We start from the raw sequence: 26076 nt of genomic DNA on the forward strand, positions 1-26076 counted from the left end.
TGTACTGAAAATATCTATTCTCACTTGTGACTTGTCTGCTCACTTTCTTGATGGTTTCTTTTCATAAACACAAGCTGTCAAATTAATGCTGTCAAAGCGGTCAATCTTTTCCTTTATGGTCTACACCTTCTGTGAACTGTTTAAGAAGCTCTTCCTTGTATTAGACTCACACAATTACTGTCCTACATTGTCTTCCAAAAATTTCATAGTTTTGCCTTCTGTATTTAAGCCTTTAATTCACCTGTAGTTGATTTTTCTGAACGATATGAATTAGAAATGTATCCCACTCTCAAGAAGTTTCCTATTGGCTAAGGCCCACAGATATGACCAACTATAACTTCAGAGAGGATAATGATTCCTGTTAACCCCTACCTTATTGAGGTTTATTCTGCTCTCTCATCGAGGCAAACCAAAAACTGGATAATTTCAATACGGAAAACTTGGAGGGTTATTAGCAAATTAGTCAGACGATGATCCCCACCCCACCATACTCCAGGAAGAATCCTTAAAAATACCACACACACAAAAAAAGAGGCCAGCCCTGTGGCCAAGTGGTTAAGTTTACACACTCGGCTTCAGCAGCCCCAGCTTTTGCCAGTTCGGATCCTGGCTGCAGGCAGAGCCATGGCACCGCTCATCAGGCCATGCTGAGGCAGCATCCCACAGAGCACAACCAGGAAGGCCTACAAGTACAATACACAGCTATGCACTGGGGAGCTTTGGGGAGAAGAAGAAGAAAAACAAAGGTGCAAATCGTAAAAACAAAAAACAAATCTTTTTAACTCTGAATTTAGTCTTATTCTAAAAAACTGAAAGTTGAGCATTGGGGAAAGTGTGGCAAAATGAGCATTCTCAACAGTACCGGCTGGAATATAAATCTATACAAACTTTCTAGAGGGTTATTTGCAATATATCAAAAGCCTTAAAATACATATCTTCTTTGAGCTATCAATGACTCTTTACAGAACTTATCTTAAGGAGACAACTGAACAAAACACATATTTAGGAATATTCACCATGGAACTCTTTATAATAGAAAAAATTGGAAACAGCCTAATCTCCAACAACGAAGGATGGGTTACAGACGTAGCTGCTGCAGCACATCCATATATGGTCATGCGCCATCTAAGGACGTTTCAGTCAACAGTAGATCACGTAGATGATGGCCATCCCATGAGATTAGTACCACAGAGCCTACATGTGTAGGAGGCTATGATAGAAGAAAATTTTATATATTGAGGTGTATGGGGAAGCCGTTCTGGATTAAATGCGATTTGGACTAAATTTTATTTAAACCAAAGAAGCCTGACTTACAGCCTGTCAAATGTTCGTTGTATATTGTCCCAAAATAAAGAATGTACTCTTTTTTTTTCAATATTTCTTTTTCTGCGTTATCTCTCCAACCCCCCCCCCACCCCCCCCCCCCCGCACACAGTTGTATATCTTAGTTGCAGGCGCTTCTAGTTGTGGGATGTGGGAAGCCGCCTCAACGTGGCCTGATGAGCGGTGCCATGTCTGCACCCAGAATCCGAACCCTGGGCCGCGGCAGCAGAGTGCGCGAACTTAGCCACTCAGCCACAGAGCCGGCCCCAGAATGTACTCTTTGAAGGTAAGAACCAATGCCTCTCTTCTTATGACACCAGTACTTTTTGAAGGTAAGTGTCCTTTCCCATGACACTGGGGTCATGCTGACCCACTGTGTATGTACTCATCTATAACAAAGTATCTCCTTGAACCCTTGAAAGAATGTACCCCTGTCACACTTGATGTATGTCTGTTTGGAAATGGTATATAATGGTGCTGAAAAATCACTCTTCTTCACAGCACTTACGAAGGCTGCACTCCCAGGCTGCAGTCCTCAGCTTGGCTCGAATAAAACTCCCCGCTGTAGAATGACTATTGATTATTCGTGTCAACAGCTCGACCATCTAGGTTTGTGAAAGTACACTTTATGATGTTTGCACAATGATAAAATCACTTACACATTTCTCAGAACGTATCCCCATTGTTAAGCAAGGCATGACTATAGTGGAATACTATGATGATTACATAGCTGTGTTAATGTGGAAAGATGTTTCTAATAGTCTGGTAATTTCCAAAACCAGTTAACAAGATGCACATATGATATTCTTTTATTCTCAAATATTTATGGAGAGCCTTGTGTATGCCAAGCACCAAGCAAGTGACTGGTAAACAAAAAGAGATCTGTTCCCTGCTTCTAAGGAGCTTACAAGCTTTGGAGGGGGATGAGGGGGAGGGAGACAGGCCACATACATATCTTCCAACTGACTCCTGTTGGCATATTAAAGGGATATACGTTTTGAAAATACAGACCATTTCTATGTGTCTGTGTATCTATGTAATATCTGCAGCACCTCATCAGCATAGTCTACAAAGAGAACACACACACTCAGCTGTATGGACTAGGAAGTGGGTCAACAAGAGGATACTTGGAGCAACTGCCCTGTGATGAACTGAAGCACACAAATCTTCTACAAAAATGCTCTAGGGAGAATCTTAAGAAACGCAATGTAGTTATGGAAAGTCATCCACTGGAAGACAGATGCGAGACAGATCGCAGAACCACAGAAAAAGAATTGGAACAAAGAGCTTCCGCTGTTGACAATTCAAGACTAAGACTGACCAAGATCAGGTACAAGTTCTTGAACAAATAACTGTTCTTCTACAAGTCTACAGCTTTACCCTTCCCTACTATGTTGGGATCTAACAAATAATAATGAAGCCTCCAAGATAAGAAAGATCTCATAATTAGGGTCAGGCTCAAAGGATTCTGACATTCTATATTCATTTCATTTAAACATCTGCACTACAATCAGTAAACTTACGAGAGTCATTAATTACAAAGGGAAAATTTTTTTCTTTGGAGCACAGAAACATGTCAGACACCTCAACCAAGAGATCAAAAGTTAACATTCACCAGCGATAAGACCTATCTACATCACACATGTGCCAATATGATGCACTGAGAAGGGAACAACCTCACCACTGTGGTATTCTTGTCACAAATGCTTAACCCTCAATTTAATCATGAAAGAACACCAGATAAATCCAAACTGAGGGACATTCTGCAAAATAACTGACCGGTACTCTGGAAAAGTACCAAGGTCACGAAAGATAAAAAACTGTCACAAATTGGAAGACACCAAGGAGACACCATAACTAAATGCAGTGTGGGCTACTGGACTGGATCCTCGACCAGAAAAAAGACATCAGGGGTGAAACCCGAATAAAGACTTTATTTTTTATTTCTATTTTTTTTTAAAGATTTTATTTTTTCCTTTTTTCTCCCCAAAGCCCTCCGGTACATAGTTGTGTATTCTTCGTTGTGGGTCCTTCTAGTTGTGGCATGTGGGACGCTGCCTCAGCGTGGTTCTATGAGCAGTGCCATGTCCGCGCCCAGGATTCGAACTAACGAAACACTGGGCCGCCTGCAGCGGAGCGCGCGAACTTAACCACTCGGCCACGGGGCCAGCCCCCCGACTAAAGACTTTAGATTAACTCTATCAACTGCCTGGTTTCAATAACCGCACTATGGTTACATAAGAGGCTAACAAAGGGACGCTGGTTCTAAGGTATATAGGAATTCTCTGGGCTAATTTTGCCATTTTTTTCTACTTCTAAAATTATTTCAAAGTAAAATGTTTGCAAAAGTAAGTTCACATGAATGATAAAGAGATATGGGGGATCACTCAATAACTCTTACATAAAAATATGCTACCTCCTCGGGGCTGGCCCTGTGGCTGAGCGGTTAAGTTCGTGCGCTCCACTGCAGGTGGCCCAGTGTTTCGTTGCTTCGAATCCTGGGCGTGGACATGGCACTGCTCACCAAACCACGCTGAGGTGGTGTCCCACATGCCACAACTAGAAGGACCTACAACGAAGAATCTACAACTATGTCCTGGGGGGCTTTGGGGAGAAAAAGGAAAAAAAAAACTATGCTACCTCCTCCAATAATTGTGCTAAAAAAAACCCAGTAATTGCAAATAAGGCGTAAACCAGAATAATCTGTAAGTATTCACTAAAAACCTGTGATTGGGATAATCTAGAGAGCCGACTAACTTTCCTAGGGCACTGAAGTCTCTCCAGATAAATAATCTACCTCATTTTCCCTATTAATCTTTTTTAATTCAATTCAACTTATATTTATTTAACATCTACTATGGGCATGGAACTGTGCTGGGGCCTGATAAGATTTTGATACATTAAGAACATTTCAGTACACAAAATGACAAAGAAAAACATAGAGTAACAAAACTGGAAGGAACTTTTCACTCCCATACAATCTAGCAATCAATACCGGCACCCTTTTTAGTGTGATTGCTGCTAGGAGCTCAAGTGCATCCCCTTCAGCATAAGCGGTTCTGACCTCTACAATTATCTCCAAAAATTATCCCTGAAGATGCCAAAATGACTCTAAAACATACTCCATTTCTAGTACTTTTTTTCCATCTAATCATTATGTTGTTGGTGCATTACAGTACACAACACAAAATTAAAGAACTTGATTCTCTGAACGTCAAGGAAGGGTCAAGCTGGTATAAACCCACAGACGTTTACTTACTATCCTCTTAGAAGAGGTCAAAGGCAACATCACAGAAGGCCGGGGTTCTCAAAGTGTGCCCTCAGAGTCAGCAGCTTTAACATCACCCAGGAACTTGTCAGAAATGCAAATTCTCAGTCCCAGTCCAGACCCGCTGATTCAGAGACCCAGCCCAGCATCTGCGTTTTCACAAGCCCCCCCAGCTGACTCTGATGCACCATCAGTTTGAGAACCACTGATGGAACAGCAGAAAGACTGGCCCCGTGAATCCGGAGGCCTGATTCCAATCCTTGCTCTGCCACTAACACCTCTACAATGCATTAGCCGCTCAGCTTCTGTGGGGCTCAGCCTCCTGATCAGTGAGGGAACTGCAATAGCTCACTACCACAGTCCTTACACCCTAATTTGATAACCATGAAAGCATTCATTTGTATAAGGCCTAAAAGTGAAAACACCACTGCAGTATTTCACCACGTATTTCTCTCTTTCATCCAAATGAAACAATTAAAATTTCTTCTTGGCATCCACCAGCCTCTGAATCAGACTTAACATAGCTACAATAATTTCTTCTGATTTTAAATAAAATTCTGTTTACTACTTTGCTGTAGCAAAAGCCATATAAATGCTAATTTTACAGTTTCCTATTTAGTTCTCTATCAAGTCTATTTTGGAGCAATTCCTCATAATAACAAAAATTCCAAGAAACCCACCTACTACAGACTGAATTGTGCACCCCCCCCCCCACACACACACACAATTTTGATGCCGAAGCCCTAATCACCAATGTGATGGTATTTGGAAATGAGGTCTCTGAGAGGTACTTAGGTTTAGATGAGGTCAGAACGGTAGGGTCTCCAAGACGGGATCAGCGTCTTTAGAAGAAGACGAAGAGAGACCAGAGTTCTCTCTCCATCTCTGCCATGTGAAGACACAGCAAGAAGGTGGCTGTCTGTAAGCAAGGAAGAGCCCTCACCAGGAATCAGCACCTTGATCTTGGACTTAACCTCCAGAACTGGGAGAAGTAAATGACTGTTGTTTCAGCCACCTGGGGTTATGGTGTTTTCCTAGAGCAGCCCACAACGACCAACACACTCACTCAAAATACCCCTCTGCTGTGGGCATAGTTCAGAAGAACTGTGCTCCAACCTCGCATAAAGAACGTGTGTGATCAGACCACTGAAGTACTCAGCAACTATGAAAGAGAAAGAATTTTAAAACGTACAGATCTAGATGCTTCCATTACTAAGAAACACAGCTTAATTTCATCTCCTAGTCATGGATTTATAAACCGCGATTCTTCTCACAGCCTGTGGAAACTATGACAAAAACCTCTCAGAGGAGATGTGAGAAAGAGGGAGAGAGGAGAATCAAATAAGAAGAGTCCGTTTTATAAAGGTTAGAGAGTTCTCTTCGAACACAAACCTAGGTAGCACGAATGTGGGCAGAAATGTCCCATCAATCAAGTGAATACCCACTAATCCTTGAGACCTAACTCAAATGCTGTATCCTGCAAGCTCGCGCCACTCCTTCCCGGGCAGTCAGACATAAATCACTCTGTGCTCCCCTTTCTCCATTTCAGCACTGAGCAAAAGGCACTATACTTGCTTATGGATCTGTCTCTTCCACCAGACCTTGGAATCATCTAGGGCAGCGTGTTACTCTCTCCAGCACCTAGAATGGTGACTGGCATGAAGCAGTTTGCTCAAGTGGAGCCACTCTGCTTTGCTGAATACAAGAGGAACTCTCTGTGCTATCTCACAGCTTTTCTGCAAATCTGAGATTATTCCAAAATACACAGGTTTTTTAAAAAAGGCACCAGGAGCCAGTGTATTATCAGTAATAATCACACCTGCCTTACATGTCACGCAAGAAGACACCAGCTACTAGAGAGCCTTGCCTCAGTGTTTTTCAGACGTGCCAGCAGGAGTCAGTAACCTTACATGTAGCAAACTTGAAAAACAATGAGTAACAAACACTTGAGACGCTAATCCTGACCTTAACTTTGGTCAAACTGTTTAACTTTAGTCTCAGTTTGTGAAAAGGGACTAGTATTTCCGACCCTACACGGCTGCCGTGCTACATGAAGTCTACAGAGTATACATCAAATGAGCTCTCCTAACGATGTTCTAATCAATACGTGTTAGTGACCTTCCCCAGGCAGTGTTGCATCTGGACTAACGCTTCACCGCAAACCAGGTGCGTACTGTAACTAGTTCCACCGGCACGGACTGTAAAGTCCCGACACAATCACCATTCGGGCTATGATTACCTAGAAAATAATCCTACATATGTGTCCACAGATGCCAACCCTGCCAAGATGTCCTAGTCCAGAACCCCCCAACCCAATAAACAGGCTATTCAAAACTCAACGCAAGCGCAGGGGTCAGCAGCTCCTGGCACCCACCTCCCCCCGACTAAGCTCCAGAAAGCGGGCACGCACACTCAGGCCGTGCTCGCCCACTAGGAAGAGGTGGGTATCTCCAGGGACGATCCCGCTGCTGCCAACAGCGACGTGCGGCAGCCTGGGGTCTCCCGCTAGTTGCTGAGAGCAGCTGGACCCTGAGTGGCCAGGACCGTCCCCTTCCAGGCGTGGTGCTCTCGGGCACCAGCATCCTCAACCGAAGGAGGCGCGGGTGGCAGCAGCGCATCGGTGCGCTGGGGAAAACAGGGAGTGGGCGGGCAGCCACGGACACCACCGCCCGGACTGGAAACCCACACCGGGCAGCTCCCCGCCTGGGCGCCCGCGTTCCAGTCGGAGAAGCCAGGCGGTCGGAAGCGCCCCGACTGCGTGCAGGGCTGCGTGGGGCGCCCGGGGAGCCGCTCCCGAGCCGACAGCCCGGGCCCGCGGGGAAACGGAGGCCCGCCGGGTCCCCGGGAGCCCGGCTCGCGGAGCGAGCAGGTGACGGCGGGGGCAGGGCGGCTGCGACGCAGCGCAGGCGGCGGGCGGGTGTCGGGCGAGTCGGGGCGGCGCCGGGAGGGACCGGCGAGCGGGGGAGGGGCGGAGGCGGGGGGAGGAGGGAGGAGGAAGAGCCTAGGGCCCTGGCGGGACTCCCGGCGCCCAGCTGCCCGGCCCGAGCCCTCAAGCCACCGCCCCCAGGCCCCGCGCAGACGCTGGACGGTCCCCGCCTCCAAACCTCCCCCCAGGCCCGGCCAGAAAATAACTTCCCCGTTTGCCGACGGAATCGCTCCTGCTGGCCCCTCTGACGGACTCCTCCGGCTCGTCGTCTTCCGGAGATGAAACCGGAAGTCCCACCCCTCCCCAAGAGGAAAACGGAAAGCCGAAGGAGTCAATCTAAGGAAGGGGAGACGCAAACATGAAGATATTCAAAGAGATAGTCAAAAAGAAATGATATACTAAAAAACTGTTTTCATAGTTAATAGTATTACAGGTACAAAATTAGGTTCTGTCTCATCTACCATTAAAATAGTTTTAAAAGCAGTTATTTAAACAATAGACTGAAACATACATTTAATAGGCATAGAACATGAATGGATCATTTTAAAACAGAGAGATGTAAATTTTTAAAAATTAGATAAAGAAGTTTGGCCAAAATAGTTCATCAAAAACTGCCAAAAGCAGATTATGAGAGTTTCCATCCATTAAATGAGAAAATACCAAAAATCTAATGCTAATGGTTAGAAGGTGCAGTAAGCTGGACAGCACTCACAAGTGTCAAATGGGTCAGACTTTCTGAAAAGCAATTCAGTTGTATCTAAGAACAACTTTAAAACCTCATCATTCACTTTGAAACCCAGTATGTCTACTTCTAGGGGCCTGTCCTAAGAAAATAATATGAAAAGGTTGCAATGATGTATACAAAAAGATGTCCACCACAGGGTCATATATAAAAGTAAAAAACTGAACAACCAACGTAACAAGCATTAAAAAATGGTCATATAAACCAACATATGCATGCATACGAAGTATTATACTGCCATAAAAATATCTACCAAGAATATCTAATGACAAAGAAAAACACTTCTCACATGATTTTAACCAAAAGCAGATTTTAAAATATTATGCATAGCACATTCAGTTGTGTAATACCCCCCACCCCAAAAAATCAAAATATTAAAGTGGATATGGGTAATTTTTTTTCAGATTCATTAGAATTTATTAATTCCTCTCAATTTCCTACAACGAGCATATAATGCCTTGACAACAAAATTTAGAACTATTTTTAAAGAGGTTTGGGGGCTGGCCCGGTGGTGCAGCAGTTAACTGTGCACGTTCTGCTTTGGCGGCCCAGGGTTTGCCAGTTTGGATCATGGGTGCAAATATGGCACCGCTTGGCAAAAGCCATGCTGTGGTAGGTGTCCCACATATAAAGTGGAGGAAGATGGGCACAGATGTTAGCTCAGGGCCAGTCTTCCTCAGCACAAAGAGGAGGATTGGCAGCAGATGTTAGCTCAGGGCTGATCTTCCTCAATTTGGAAAAAAAAAAAAAAGAGGTTTGGTTTTTTTTTCTTTCACTTCATATACTTCTGGTACAAAATACTAAGCTTCTAACAAACCAAACCTTTCACAAATAACAGCTACGAAGTCTGGATAAAATACTAAAAAAATAACTATGTGATGGCTCTGGAGACTAAACAAAAGCTGGAAGTTTTTAGTGTGGAGTCAAGGCCCAAAGCAAGCAAATGTCAAAAGGTAATCCAGCACGCCTCCCCTTTTGGGAGGCTTTACCCAGAGGATATCCAGGGTCGGAGACCACTGACGAAAGACAGGCAGCTAAATCACAAGGGAAAAACCAGTTGTACTTCTGGATCAGAGGGAAAGTGTCCGAATGCAATGATAGCCACAGAAGAGTAAGAAGTAAATACCATAAAGGAGAGAGCTAAAGGAACACCTGAATCTATGAATAAACCCAGAAAACATAAACCATGTATGAACAAGAGTGAAAGCAGATTGCAATTAAACACCAGGAATGAGATAGGAGTGGCTGACTACTGCAGACATGACAGATAACGATGTGGTCGTAGTCAAGTCATCCGCCTGCTAAAATGAAAACACCAACAATATTTAAAGCAACACAACAAAATCCAGAGACCACACAACATAAAATTCAAAATGACCAAAATTACTTGAGTTAGGAAGAGTCAGAAAACCGTGTCCAAATCTCAAGCAAAAAGATGTATGGCAAACATGATGGTCAAAATGATGGAATTATTTTAAAAGAACCATACAGTAGCTGTTACAACAATATTAAGTGAAGTAAAGAAAATATGTTTGAAACAAATGGAAAAAAAAATAATAAATTTCAGCAAAGAAATAAACATTATTCTTTAAAAAGCCACATGTTAATGTCAGAAACAAAAGATAAAATATTTAGAATAAAAAAAGGGGCTTAATAACAAAATGGAAATGACAAAGTAAAGAATCAGTGAGTTTGAGGACAGATCAACAGCAATCATCTAACAAAAAGAATCTAAGGAAAAAGACAGAATTAAAAAAAAAAGTAAAGAGGGGCCAGCCTGGTGGTGTAGGGGTTAAGTTCACGGACTCTGCTTCAGCGGCTCAGGGTTCATGAGTTCAGACCCCGCATGAGGACTTACAACACCATCATCAAGCCATGCTGTGGCAGCATCCCACATACACAATAGAGAAAGAATGGCACAGACATTAGCTCAGGGCCACTCTTCCTCAGAAAAATAAATAAAAAATAAATTTAAAAAAGAAAAGAGACTCTCAGGGTCCTATCTGAGGACTACAAAAGGTCTGATGTATAACTAATTAGCTAGAGTCCCGGAGGAAAAGAGAGAGAGAGAAAGAAAACGGAGCAGAAGACACTTCTGAAGAAACAACGGCTTACTCAGGAATATCCAGCTTTGGCAAAATAAAGAAGTCAGTGAACCTTCTCAGCAGATACAAGTATAAAACTGCATAGGACTGTCAAAAGCAACAATTTTATGATTCTGAAAACCATATTCAGGCAACGAGTGGAAAATGCACTTTATCCAAAGCCCTAGGTAAGAGGCTGAGAAAGGAGCACTTGCCTGGGAGACTACCATCCCCGCGACTTGGTGAGAGAGCATGCTAGCTCTACCAACACATGACTGGCACAAAAAGAGGAGCTATGAGCTAAGGTGGTGGAGGGAGGAAGCTATTTGGAGCAGGCAGCAAACCTCTATCGCTCTGTCAGCCAGAAGGGACCAAAGTTGGTGGGAAGCAACCAAAGAAATCTCACAACATTGGTCCACAGAGGTATGAGCCCAGTCTGGGCAACTGTCAGACTAGCAAGAAACTCAGCAAGGAGATCCTATAAATGAAAGGCCAATAAAAGGACCAGATGAAGTTCCCCACACACGCCTGGTTGACTAAGCAAAGAAAATTCGAGGGAACGTGGTAGACAGTAAAAGCCCCAGAACAGAGGCTTGGTAACTAGGTAAACTTTGAATGTGCCCCCTGTACACCCACAAACAGAAAGACAGATGGCAAAGATCATAATGGGCTCAAGGTGTTTGACTACAAATTCTGCCCAAATCATTGTGTGACCATTAATTCTTACATTTACAGGGGAAACACCCAGAGAGTAAAGCAAAATACAAGTAAGCAAGCATTTAAAAACTGAACATAAACATCAGTGTCTGTACACCACAGGGAGATAAAATTCTATGCTTTTAAGACCATGCAAGTTAAGGGAAAAAAAGACATTCTAGAAAAGTGCATCAAAATCCAAACTTACCACATCACACTATACAAAATGTCTTATTTTCAACAACAACAAAGAAAGAAATCATAAGCTGTGTTTATAAGAAAATATAAACTATGGTCCAGATTCAGGAAGAGAAAAACGTCAATGGAAAATTGGCCCAGATGTCAATGTAGCAGAGAAAGTCTTCAAGTATCTCCTGTAAAGAGGTTCTAAGAACTCTTTCAAATTTTCAAAAATTTTTTAAAAATATAATAACAGTGATTCCACAAATAGGGAATGCGAATAAGGAAATGAGAATGATAAAAACAACCAAACAAATGCTAGAGATGAAAAGCACTATAAGAGAAATGAAAAAATTATTACATGGGAAAACAGCAGATTTGAGAAGGCAGAGGAAAGAATCAGTCAAATTAAAGATAGAATGATATTAATTATCGACTCAGAAGATTGGAAATGAAAGAAAACTTTAAGGAAAATGAAAAGAGCTTCAGAGACCTATGGGACAATTTGAAGTATTTCAACAAATGTGCAGTAAGAATCCCAATAACAGAGAAAAGAGGGAAAGGGGTAGAAGAAATATTTTAAAACGTAATAGCTGAAAACTTTCTAAATTTGATGAAATACATTGATCTACAGATACAAGAAGCTTAACAAACATGAATAAGTACAAACACGAAGAGAGTCACACCTACAAACATCATAGTCAAATTACTAAAAAGAAAAAGACAATAAGAAAATCTGGAAAGCAATCAAATCCACCACATACAAGGAACAGCTACATGTTCAACAGGTGACTTTGCATCACACTGAGGAGAAAAAAATACAAATAAGAGCTGACTTAGAAGAAATAACAGAGGCCGAAAGCCAGAATAATAATACAGTCAAAGTGCTGAAAGAAAAACCATCAATAAAGAATCACATATCCAGCAAAACTATACTTTAATAATGAAGGGGCAGTAAAGACATTCCCAGATAAATAGAAGATGACAGAATTCATGTCAACACAGAATAAGGCAGTAAAGGAGGAACAGACAAAGAAAACACAGGAGACGCAGAATAATAAAGAGCAAAATAGTATAAATCCAACCAACTACATTACATTAAATGTTAATAAACACTACAGTTAAAAAGAATTATCAGATTGTATTAAAAGATCAAAACTATGTGCTAAGCATAAAAGACACAATTAACATTCAGAGACAAAAATATTCAAAATATAAAACCTGGAAATGATACTCTCATGCAATCTGTAACCACAGGACAGCCACAGTGGGTAGATGAATGCCAGATCTAAGAACAGATTTTAGGAAGAAGACTTACTAAAAGTGAAGAGGAACAAAGAAGTGAAGGCATAAATACCGGATAAATACAAGTAAAACTACTTCCATTCTCGTTTACATAGAAAATCCTCAGGATGCAAAATACACACATACACACACACACGCCCACACTAGAACAATTAAATGAATTTAGGAAATTCAAAGGATAATAAACAAAAATCAATTGCACTTTTAAATATTAACAGCATGCGATTTGATTTAAAATTGTGCAAAAATAAATTTAACCAAAAAATGTGCAAGGCCTATGCACTAAAGACTAGAGAACACGACTGAGAGAAATTAAAGAAGACTCGATGGCAGTTTCTTAAAAAGTTAAACACAGAGTCATCACATTACCCCAGTCATTTCCCTCCTAGGTAATTACCCAAGAGAAATGAAAACACGTGTTCACACAAAGACTCAGACAACAGCACATACGACAAGATATAGCAAATTAATTTACAGTGACAGAAAACAGGTCACGGGTTCCCTGTGGCAGGCAGGAAGAGGTGGTGGGCTGCAAAGAGGCATGGGGATACTTAAGGGGGTAAGAGAAATGTTCTTTTATCTTGATTCTGTAGATGGCTTCAGAGGTGTATAGAACTGTCAAAACCCATCAAATTGTGCACTTTATATAGATGCTGTTTATTGTATGTAAACTATTCTGCAATAAAGTTTTTGAGCAAAAAAATAAACAAAAGAATAAGTGAGTGAATGAACAAGGGTTTTAAAGCAAATAAGCATTATACACCTGTTGAAAAGGAAAGAATAAAATTTAAATGGTGAGGAAACTCTGTAAACAAGTTACACTTTTTAAAAAATCTCTAGTTTTGTTTCTTCTAATTTGTCTGTTTTAAGTCTTAAATCTGTCTTGAGCATAAGGGGATAAAACCTTAACAGGTTATACTATAAAAACCAGTCATAGAAACAAATCATTTAACTATGGCTATATAAGGAAAATGACCTCATATCTCATAGATTGTTTTTCGATCTGTAGAAATAATTCAGTTTTACTGCTGAAAGCAGTACCAGCTATCAGATGGAAAACAAGTCAATTTTATCGTCTGATTCATCTTGAACACATCACGTCTGCGTAGCCCACAGAATCACAAAATGTAAAGCTATTACAGCACTACAGTAGAAAAAGCGTCACTCCCTAACAGACTCAAGAGTATAGTCTACACTTGCCATCTCCCTGTCCAAAACAATGCTGGTGGAAACAGACTCCTCCTGAACAAGAATTGTCACAATAAGTAATTGCACTATGAAACTGAATGACTGCGTTTTTATTACCATTTTCATACAGAATTTTTACATACTTAAAATTCTGACCAGAAAGGTTAGATTAGAATCACCTGGGCCAATTTGGAAATGCTAAAAGATATGTATGGACACACACAAAAACACACACTTACACACTCTCTCTCTCAGTCACACACAGACATGTTTGTTAGTATATATATTTGTTTTTAAAAGGTAAAGATAACAGTAACATTAATAACAACAGATAGTACCTCTCTCTATCTAAATATAGAAACATATCGCAAATGTATAATACTGTCCTAGTTTTGCTTTACTGCCAAATAAACAAAGCAATTAATTCAGAGGGTGTCACTGATTCCTAAACTCATCATTCATGAACTTGATTATTAACGAAATTAATAATGAATAAATAAAACTGATATACCTAATTTCTTCAAAATTGATCACAATAAAAAATGCCTGCTTTGATACTATAATTGAAGTAAGTTATATAAGAACAAATGGATAATATAAGCCTTGTCTATTAATTCTTAAAACATAAACCATTTAAAAGCATTCCTGAAATCAGACAAAACAGTTAGACCACATCAGGAGAGCAACGAAAACAAAATGACCTGAATCGTGATGCAGGGAAACACGAACACCTCAGCTATCAAAAACTCACCAAGGCAGCAACATCACCCACCAAGCCTTAGCTAAAAGTAAGAAACCTGCCCAAAAGGGCTTGGAGCGGCAAAACATATTTGAAGAGACGATGTTTGAATTTAGGTACTGGGATTGAAGGTGAGTCTCTAAGTTCCTTCCTCAGATCCATCACCCCTTCCTGATACTTACTGATAAACCTGATTCATTGGCTTCTTATCGATGGCAAATAATGGAGAGCAATTGTGCTACTCTAGACAAGATCACTGATAGCAGTGAAACGGGAAAAGGGAAGAAAAACTAGAAAAAGCAGACAGAAAAAATTAAAAGTAATCAGGGAACATTCAGATATTTAAAAACACCCTTCTCTGGGTCAAAATGCCCAGAGGACATGATTTCTTAGAGCCCAACATGACAACGCACAAAATAATAATCCTAAGTCACTGAGACAATATTAAATCAGGTTATGGAGAGGTTCCAAAAGTTGAAAACTAGGAAATTAATTTTTTCAAAGGTTCTCACGAAAATGATTAAATTTAAAAAAAAAAAAAAAAAAAACAAGAACATCATGAGACATAAGTCCCCAATGATTCGGGTCCATCCACCAAGCCATCTAAGCAGTTATGGCTGGTGGGCAAGGCCTGCGCGTGCTCCATGGCTGTGCTCTGCTGTCCTCAGGCCTCAGGCTTGCTGCCTCCTCCAAGAACCAGACTGCCAACCCTGACACTGGATTAGCCCTCTGCCTGCACATTCCCATCTGCCCCCACCACAGTTCTTACTACTCTGCGTTACAACTGGCATGTGACCTTCTTGAGCAGAAGAAATAAACTCTTTCACTAGCATCCCAGAACCCAGCACAGTACTCAGCATATAGTAGGATTTCAGTAAATACGATTTTTTTAAACTTATTAAAAAAAACTTAAGCTATGCTCTATCTGCAAAGCATATTTTGATAATAACAACAGACACCCAAAATATGCCACAAGAGCATAAAGTAAGAAGTTCCTGTTGACTGCTAAGATTAGAAAGTCTTCACAGAATGGACAGAGTTCCAACCACACATTCAAGCTCAGGATGAATTTAACCAAATGGCTAAAAAAAGTACAATGGTCCCCCCCTTACCTGTGGTTTCACTTTCTGCAATTTCACTTACTTATAGTCAGCAGAGGTCTAAAAATATTCGATGGAAAATTCCAGAAATAAACAATACACAAATTTTAAATTTCTCGCCATTCTAGGTAGCGTGATGAAATCTTGTGCCATCTAGCTCCCTCTCACCGGGGCCGTGAATCATCCCTTTCTCCACCGGATCCACGATACCCGCCTGTCAGTCACTCAGTAGCCCTCTTGGTTATCAGAGCGCCTGTCAAGGTATCACAGTGCTGGTGTTCAAGTCACCCGTATTTTATTTAATAATTTCCCCAACGTGTAAGAGCAGTCGTGCTGGAAATCTGGATATGCCAAACAGAAGTTATTGCTGTTACTCTCTTACTTTGCCCAATTTCTAAGTTTATCACAGCAGTGTACATGTCGGAAAAAACGTATATGCAGGCTTCAGTACTATGCAGTTTCAAGCACCCACTGGGAGTCTTAGAACGTATCCCCCCCACATAAGGGGGGACTACTGTATTTCGGGAGACAGGGATACTATAAGCACAAGTAAAAGAAAACGAGAGCAACTGGGTAACACATAGGTTTTCAAAAATGGCAGCAGTGAAAGGTAAGGCTGGAAAGACAGGCAGGGCTGCAGAGGAGCCAAGAGGGGTTAACATAATGGAACTTAACAAAATGGAGGTTAACATTACGGAGCTTCACACAATGGCATGCTCCAAAGGTCACACGGACACTTAGTCCTCCAGAGTGACTCCCTCTCCGCAACGTCCAGCAGTTTCATTGCATGTAGAATACATTTTGCAAGTAAGAGACAAAAGAAAGACAACAACTTTGCTATATGATTCCTCATGTCAACACTGTTTTACCCTGGACCAAATCAGAGAGTTGATACCATAAAAAATACTTCAAAACACTACGTGATGTTACGAGGAAACTACTGGCAAAACTTACTTTCGGGTGGTGATTATTATCCAAACCACACGTGATAAAATACTACTCATCATAAGAAGTGGTACTCTTATAATACAACTGCTATGCAATTTTTTTAAATTCTTCAATTTTGAAATCAAGTTGAAAGTATTGTGTCAAAAGACAGTGAAACAACTATCATTAATCTTCAAAACTGACAAACAAAAAAGACATATAAACAAGTGCCAGGATAATAAAAATGGCAGTGTTCATTTTTTAGAAGAAAAAAATAAATTGTACTAAAATTATTAAGCTAACAAAGCAACAGAAAAATATGAGCAGAAAAATGACAGTTATCTGCAAAATTCATAAATGCGTCTTTTGTATAACCATAATGATCATATTTTATGCTGTCATTTTGCATTTAATTGCTCACCCTGGTACTTTTCTTCATAGAAGCCATCGATATCCCACAGAGCCAGATGCTGAATTGCAAAAACATACTGTGACCATGGACTTATAAGAAAGTTACTTTGCTGAGCTGTGGTGTATGACAAGTTAATTTTTGTAATTACACTTCTTCCAACAATATATGAAGCTACTGCCTATGATTAGCCTATATTATTCAAAAGAGGCAAGAAAGTATTCTCTATAAAATACTAATCAGATTTTTTAAAGACTTCAGCTGATGTGAGAAAGTTAACTTTTCAAAAAGCTTTTCTATAAGACGGCCAAAAGTAAAAATCACCACCTCAGCTGAAATATATAAGCAGATTAATATGTTAAGGCATGACTATGTTTTCTGAATGTTATTAATACATAACGCCAAGTTATTTCAAGCCTTTAGGAAACGTCACATGCTAACCTTGGTCTTTTGATCATTACTTTTAGTTCTGCTATATTATGCTAAACATAGTATTCAAAGGATAAATCCATTAACCGTCATTTAGAAAGAAATGGCTATTGCACAATAATCTATCCGCAGGGCGTAAATTGTTTTAAATTTAAAATATTTGCAATGACGGTCACTGTCACATACTCAATAGTAATAAAACAGTAGGACATCATACATTGCTAAAACACAGGCTATTCCCTATAATATAGTATCTTTGTGCACATACTACAAAATTTGGCAGCTATTATGTTTTGTTTTATTCATTAAAAGAGAGCAAATGACATTTCCCTTTTAATAAACTTCCCCCATGTTGAAGCCAAAAGAGTTATTTAAAGATTAATGTTAATTATCAGGACAAAACAACCTGAGCCAAGTTTTCCAAATGCCTAGGTCAAATCTGCTCACTGGAGGAGGATATTTAAAAAATAACTATGTAATATATTTTTTTTTAAAAACTCTATCACTTAGAGACTTAAAATTTAATAGAAGTTATGTTTTAATTACATAATACTAACAAAATGGATATGTTCACTGCATTATACAAAAGGAACGTAAGATACTAAAATGCTCTAGATAAATCTGAAGTTTTCCTCAGGATTTTAATAAATATATAATGACCGATTTTTTTAATGTGTAACGTCGTTCCCACGTCATTTCCTAATCTAAAGGGGTTTGTGTTTGTGAAGGTGTCAACTCAATGTATATTCAAGACTTAATAAAAAGTCCTAGAATTTTGAGAATCTTGGAAATCTTTTATTTCAAATCCCTCGTGTGTTTTTTTCCTAACTTGGACTGCAATTTGAGATATGCTATTTCACGGTTCCACGTCTGCTTAGAGATCACCAACTCAGACACTGATCGTACAACAGGAGAAACATAAAGCACACAGAGCTGAAACACAATCACCAATAAAGCAAATACCTGGCCTTTCGGGTCCTCTTTGTTCTGACCCCTGCTATTTAAAAGGGAATGATAAACTCTGCAGACGTCATCGGGCATATACTAAGAAGGAACATGCTCAAATCCCAGCTATTTGTATTTTTCTTTCCCCTGCCCAGCCTCGATCTTCCTCCCTGGTCTACTTCATTCATTCTGCGTGCTCTCCAGCCACCTCAAATGGTCCAGGGACTCATTGCCTTTATTTCCAGTCTCTACCTTACTTCTAATCTCAGCATCTCTTCCTGGATGACCTACAGATATCAAACACTCAATACAACCAAAAACAAATTCATCTTGCTCTCCTCTCCCAAACCTGCTTCCATGGAGCTAGTCTGCCAGCTCTCTACACAAAGATCAGTGCTCTAAACTATTCTTAGTTCCTCCCTCTCTCACCTCCTCCTTCACTGGCCCTTAATCCTGTCCTTTCCACATCAAAAATGTCTCTCCACTCTATCCTCTGTACTCTACTTCTACTGCCTTATGTGGAACGTCATCAACTCCAGCCTCTCGCGTGCCTCAGTGGCTCCAGGGAGAGAGCCTCCTCTAATGGGGCCTCCACAGAAAAGCCTCAGTTACTGAAGCGAGCTTCTCACACAGCCCCTGAGGACAGTATTCAGTGTCTGAATAGCTGTGCGAAAGGGAATGGTACCTATTAAGGAAAAGGGACAACACCAGAGGGTGGGAGATCTGACAGCTTTGACGGTTTCAACTTGACCATAGGAAAAAGTACCAAGTAAAGCACACAGCCTTCAATTCAAAGCCCTTGACAAACTAAACCTTGTCCTCTTTCGGCGCTTCTCCCTCTTTTAGGCCCTGCTAAGACCCACATTAGGCTGCTGACTGGTTCTCAACCAGGTGTGCCTTCCAACAAGCTGCCCTCTTTGCCCAAAAAGCCCTCTCCTCCTACATCCGCACAGAAAACTCCCATGGGTCTTCCACGTTGCTGTGATATTTTCTGTGACTTCTCCAGGCCAAGCTAATTACTCCGCCGTGCACCTCTGGCACTGACAAATGTTCTGTTACAGCCAGTATCTTGGGACTGACTGCTGGGGTTACTGAAGATTACAAGGACAAGAAGTGGGATGGTTTACTTTTTGTGCCTAGCACAAAGACTTTTCAAAAACTTCATTAATTTTAAATGAAGTGAATTTGTTGGAACATAAAGCATTTTGGGAATTTAAATAAACGGAAAATAATCATTTTCTTTAAACTTAAAATGTTTGACAAGAAATGAAAAAGGTAACAAATTAGTTCTGGAAAAATGCAAACTAATTCCTATACTCCCATTCTGAATCAATCTTACAAATGGGACTAAAAAGAAGGAAGGAAGCGCCTGTCTGGTTTTTCAAGTAAGAGAAGGCAAAACCAATATGGCAGCAAGGTAAGGTTCTGCCTGCTCCACAGAACCCATGGTACAGAATCCATGTTTCCGACCTCTTGTTGTGCAGAACTCTCACGTTGCATGTATTAAGGCTGGATTTAAAGACTGTAGAGTAGTCTTAATAATCTGTGCAGAGACAGCATTTTATAGTTTCTAAGCCACGCTCACACACATTATCTCATCAACTACTCAAAGACACATCATTTCTCCACTTGGAGAGGAAGAAACTAAGGCCATTTTCCTACAACTAATACATAGAGGCTGGAATATGAACCCCCAAGAATTCTAACACTAACTACAATTGCCTCCCTAACAACCACATTTTAAAGATGTCCAATACAGGCCTCAGAACACTAACCCAGGACACATACATGATGCATGCCAGGGCCAAACCACTCACCTAGCGTTCTTCTGAAGTTCACAATAAAAAACAGAATGAATGAACATTAATAAAATGGTTCACTTTTGGAGCCGTCCCAGTGGTGTAATGGTTAGTTCATACACTCTGCTCCAGCAGCCAGGGGTTCGCAGGTTCCAATCCTGGGCACGGATCTAGCACCACTTGTCAAGCCACACTTTCGCAGTATCCTACATAAAATAGAGGAAGATGGGCTCAGACGTTAGGTCAGTTGACAATCCCAAAGTTATTAAGTGTACAAGCAAAAAGAGGAAGATTGGCAACAGACATTAGCTCAGGGCCAATCAACCTTACCAAAAAAAATATTTCACTTTGAAATAGACCTTAACGAATAACTTTGCTTTAAATTATAACACTACATATTATTACATTTTACACGTTACTACATATTCCATAGACTATGTAACATAACATAGTCACAGATTCTAGCAACTAGGACGTGGAATCTTTTGTATTGGGAGGGATAGGGCTAAGGAGGAGTTGCATTATTCTGCCAACCAAAATAAGCAAGATTACAATTGGATACTAATTAAAATCCAAATTTAATTTTGAAGTTTTGTGCCCCCTCTCCATGAAATGGGTCCATGAGGAATGGACAGAAACAACTCATATCCACTTGTCTAATTCTGACAGGACATCAGATAAAATAACAAGAGTGCTACTTTAAAAGACTCTGCCCAATTACCCAGTAAAATGAAGGATTTATCACATTCATTGAACTTGGAACTATTCCTTCTTATACAACTAAGTTTGACTGCTCTGACTTTTATTTTCAGAGACTGTTTTTCCCTTCTCCACTCAGGTTCACTACATTGATTTAAAATGCAGAGGGCAAAACTCAAAGACAATGACTAACTCATTTTGATTGTCAACTTGTAAGCTAGTGAACATTAGTAAACATATTAGATACTAAAAATACAGTAGTAAAACTTATAGCTCTTTACCACTTAAAAAGCATTCTTATTATCTCATTTGACGCTAGCATCACTGTGAGGTATAGTTACAGAAATATTACTCAAATTTTTCAATAACACTCAGAGAAGAGAGGTGATGTTGACAATCCCAAAGTTATTAAGTGTACAGCTGCCTCGGCCCATGAGGACAGTATTCACACTGTCTGAATAGCTGTGGGAAAAAGAATAGTACCTATTAAGGATAGAGGGGGAAAACCTAAATTCAGTAAAAACATTATAACATTTCCCCAAACTACACTATTCAATTATTTTAGATATGATCATTAGAAAAAAAAATGAAGAAAATGTATAATTACACATTTCTACTCAGTAAGAGAAATCTGAATTAATTAGAATTTTAAATTGAAAATATTAAAACAAAAATCAATACTCCTACACTAGAAAAAATGAAAATTAGAAATCTCATACCACACTGGAAAAGTTTATACCATTTCTTCAATTTCATTTTTCTATTAATGTGTGTAAACTCTGTAGAACTAGCCAAAGTAATTAAATAAAATAGACATAATATCCAAAAATCATGAAAGTTTATACATTTTGGTAAACTTTTAAAAGTTAAAATTTATCTTTCCTAATTGAAAACTGGGTTAAAAATCTATCACAAATATACAAGTACAAAATTGCAGTGAAAGTTCCATCTTTGGTATATTCACATGAACAAACAAAATAATTATCACCTCTTTGAACGGAAGTTATAGACTTTTTCAGGTCAAAATTCTGTTAAAATATAACTATTTGAAGTGTTCAAAAATTTGCATTAATGTTAATATGGCAACATTTTAATGTGCACAATAACAGAAAAACGTCATTCCCTCCACAGAATTCTGCCTCTAGAAGTACATTTAACAAAGTTGGAGGAAACAGGATGCTTGTTGATAGTGACAGGCTTATTTCAAAACCCAATTATATCTGTTCATTCCCTTTTGCTAATTAAAGCAAAAGGCATCAAAATCTCTCCTAACGATGTTCTAATCAATACGTGTTAGTGACCTTCCCCAGGCAGTGCTGCATCTGGACTAACGCTTCACCGCAAACCAGGTGCATACTGTAACTAGTTCCACCGGCACGGACTGTAAAGTCCCGACACAATCACCATTCGGGCTATGATTACCTAGAAAATAATCCTACATATGTGTCCACAGATGCCAACCCTGCCAAGATGTCCTAGTCCAGAACCCCCCAACCCAATAAACAGGCTATTCAAAACTCAACGCAACCGCAGGGGTCAGCAGCTCCTGGCACCCACCTCCCCCCGACTAAGCTCCAGAAAGCGGGCACACACTCAGGCCGTGCTCGCCCACTAGGAAGAGGTGGGTATCTCCAGGGACGATCCCGCTGCTGCCAGCAGCGACGTGCGGCAGCCTGGGGTCTCCCGCTAGTTGCTGAGAGCAGCTGGACCCTGAGTGGCCAGGACCGTCCACTTCCAGGCGTGGTGCTCTCGGGCACCAGCATCCTCAACCGAAGGAGGCGAGGGTGGCAGCAGCGCATCGGTGCGCTGGGGAAAACAGGGAGTGGGCGGGCAGCCACGGACACCACCGCCCGGACTAGAAACCCCCCCCCACCGGGCAGCTCCCCGCCTGGGCGCCCGCGTTCCAGTCGGAGAAGCCAGGCGGTCGGAAGCGCCCCGACTGCGTGCAGGGCTGCGTGGGGCGCCCGGGGCGCCGCTTCCGCGCCGAGAGCCCGGGCCCGCGGGGAAACGGAGGCCCGCCGGGTCCCCGGGAGCCCGGCTCGCGGAGCGAGCAGGTGACGGCGGGGGCAGGGCGGCTGCGACGCCGCGCGGGCGGCGGGCGGGTGTCGGGCGAGTCTGGGCGGCGTCGGGAGGGACCGGCGAGCGGGGGAGGGGCTGAGGCGGGGGGAGGAGGGAGGAGGAAGAGCGAAGGGCCCTGGCGGGACTCCCGGCGCCCAGCTGCCCGGCCCGAGCCCTCAAGCCACCGCCCCCAGGCCCCGCGCAGACGCTGGACGGTCCCCGCCTCCAAACCTCCCCCCCCCGGCCCGGTCAGAGAATAACTTACCCGTTTGCCGACGCAATCGCTCCTGCTGGCCCCTCTGACGGACTCCTCCGGCTCGTCGTCTTCCGGTGATGAAACCGGAAGTCCCACCCCTCCCCAAGAGGAAAACGGAAAGCCGAAGGAGTCAATCTAAGGAAGGGGAGACGCGCGTCAGGCTGAGAGCCTGGCGGCGTCTGACCGGGAAGGCCACCTGGCACTTCCAGCGGCTCCCCGAGCGGGTAACCCCCGGGCGATCCCGCCTCCTCCCTCTCCATCCCTCCTCACTCCACCCCTTCGCTCGCCCGCCCGCGGTAAAGAACCCCGAGGGCGGTGCGGGAGAAACGGACGCGCCCGGGCCGGGCGGGAGCCGGAGGCCTGCGGGCCGGGCGGCCGGCCTCCGCCTCCACCGGCCCAAGCGATGCCCGGCGCCTCTGAGGCCTCCTCTAACGGAGCGAGGTTTTCCTGCTGTGCCAGGCGCGTGCGCACCTCCGGGTTAGGAGAACAGCCTCTGGATGCTCCTAGCAGGGGTCCTCAGAGTCGCAGACCCTAGGAAGCCACGAGCCGAATTCGGATTCTAACGGGTTCTAATGAAAAATGCAGGAGGATCGGGGTCCAGTTCTCAGAAGAGGGGGCTGGGCTGCGCTGGGCTGGGCTGGTGTCTGGCTAACACAGAGGCTGAGGGAGGGATGCGCTGGAATGAACATGTGGAGCGAGAAGAAGCCCAGACCAGGTTCTTTGTGTGTCTGTGGCCGACTGCCTTCCTCCAGCTGCAAGTGCAGAGAACGTGTGTCACCACAGGGCTCTTGCACTGTCCAGCACACACTCACGCAAGGTTTATTTTTATGAATACAACGTAAAACCAAGAACATTCCCAGTCCTCGTTATCTTCCATAAGAGCATCTACCAAATCTAACTGACAGTCCAAACCTGGACAGTCCCAAACCTGACATGTTGCCCTCCTTCAATACGATGACGTCCCCTCCTGATCATGTCACTATATACTCCCAATAAGTATACTGGGTGGTCATCTTTATCCATGTGCATATGCTTCTTTGGTAAAATTTTTTAAAGCAAATACTTAAATTTCTCTATCCCCAACCTCTTTGTCTTCTTATTACTAGTTAATTGGTCTTCTGGCTAATCACTGGGCGGATTTCTGTCATCCCTCTGAATGTAATCTATCCGGAAAATACTTCCTATCTGGCTCCCAAACCACAGCAAGACCCAGGTAGCCACATGGCTTGGGTTTGGGTAGAAAACGTGGACCCATCAATGAGAGCTGGGGAGACCCATCATGACCCGGGGAGGCAGAAAACCACGGCTCTGGACTCAGGCATCCCAGGGTTGGAATCTCCTAGATTCAATGACCTCATTCGTCCTCCTCCTCTCCTCACCTGGTGGCAGCTGAATAATTGACCAAGACACTGCAGGTCTCAGAGATTCAGCAGGAATGCAGATCAGCAAATACATCTTCTTATTTAGTGACTTGGTAAAACTGATGTTCCCTTGCTCAGAAATGGTTATATTTTACAACCAACTTTTGTTAATTGACTACTATGAACACCCTTGTTAAAATATAAATTGGCGTCAGAAACCTCGTGTACAGTTAGTCCTTGGGACCTCTGCCAAATACATCAGGTAGGTCCACGGAATCCGAAAACCTCACAAGATTCAACCAAATCTGGCGAGCATGGACTGTGCTTAAATAGTGACGAGTACCAAACACCTGCGAATATTTAACCAAGAGGACTTGATGTTGTCCAGCACCAGAGAAGAAGTGGCTCCTTATGGATGCCTCAGCGAGGCTGATGCCACAGGTGGGTCCCGTTTCTGTGACAAGAGGCAGGGTAAGCTGGCCCCATGATCCAGCCGTTTTAGACATGACGCAGCAAGCTTTAAAACTGACATTTCAAGCACCCACAAAGAGATGGAATGTGTGGCACTTTGTTTTTATTTGGAATCATAAGAGAAACATTTTTAATAAACCCTTAACTTCTTCTCCATTAATGCTATTTAAATAGTGAATTCATAAAGACTGAAGTGATTTGTTTACTTATACTTAGCTGTAGAAAACTTACGTGCTTTTGTTTATTTGTTTACACCATCAAATCCAATCAAGCCAAACAAGATGGTCGACTGAAATGACTGATGAATGCAACCTGAGCTGACAGCTTCAAATTTGGGATGTGTTACTGATGTCAGGTTGATCAGTTCTCTGTCTAAAATTGATGCTATTTAAAGCTTTGAACAATTTAGATGTAGTCACTGAGTAAAATCCCAACGGGGTGAGAGAATTCCATCAGGGCTGATTCTGCTGTGGTGAATTTCCACGTGCGCAGGTGTCAGAGGGAGAGTGGCCTCTCCCGATGGGGTAGTGAGACAGAACAGGATGCAGGAGGGGCGGTGGGCTGGCGTCACTCACAGCAAAGGTAAAGAGGCTTAGAATAAAGATAGACGCATCTTCTCACAAGGAATCCCAAATGGCATAAGAGTGTGAATATTGGTCATTTCTGTTTCAAAACTTTTCAAGAAAGGAAAAAGTGAAGGGGAGGCAAGAAGTGAATATGTATCACGCTTCAATAACTCATCTGAAAATGAACCCCCAGGGAAATCATGGTAGTCGGTGGGGTAGACCAATGTTTTTATTAACAATATAAAAGGAATGTGTGGTGAAAGCAACGGTGACATAAGTACTGACAGTCAGTGGATGAATGATTATGTGTCCTGAGCACCTCAGGACACAGCAAACTAGAGCAATTCCACCAATCAAATGGCAAGAGAAGTCTAATCGAAGAACCATCCTTGTGCTGGAAGGGCAGAATGAGTCCAGTCCGGGGACTACTGGGGCCAGACTTGGGGAAATCAAGTTGTTGAAGGTAGCTGTGACTTTAGAGAGGTGTGCAACAGAGACATTAAGCCATTTCCAGTGTCTCTACCTTTAAAATAGTTTATTACTGGTCCAAATGTCCAAAGACGTATTAAAGAGGGAAAATATTGTTTACTGGACAGAAATTCTCT

The 26076-nt window shown here is 42.1% G+C and overlaps 1 long non-coding RNA gene across 2 annotated transcripts; it reads left to right on the plus strand.

The window, feature by feature from the left end:
• Nucleotides 1-23167: 23167 nt before the first annotated feature.
• Nucleotides 23168-25065, plus strand: LOC138922332 (uncharacterized). 2 transcript variants are annotated; one of them, XR_011435420.1, is made up of 2 exons: nucleotides 23168-23297; nucleotides 24180-25065. It is a non-coding gene; the product is annotated as an uncharacterized lncRNA (long non-coding RNA). The 2 variants fall into 2 exon arrangements; XR_011435419.1 differs by having other exon boundaries at nucleotides 23180-23369.
• Nucleotides 25066-26076: the final 1011 nt, after the last annotated feature.

This window comes from Equus caballus, unplaced genomic scaffold, assembly GCF_041296265.1.
Source record: "Equus caballus isolate H_3958 breed thoroughbred unplaced genomic scaffold, TB-T2T haplotype2-0000768, whole genome shotgun sequence".
Taxonomy (NCBI): Eukaryota; Metazoa; Chordata; class Mammalia; order Perissodactyla; family Equidae; genus Equus; species Equus caballus.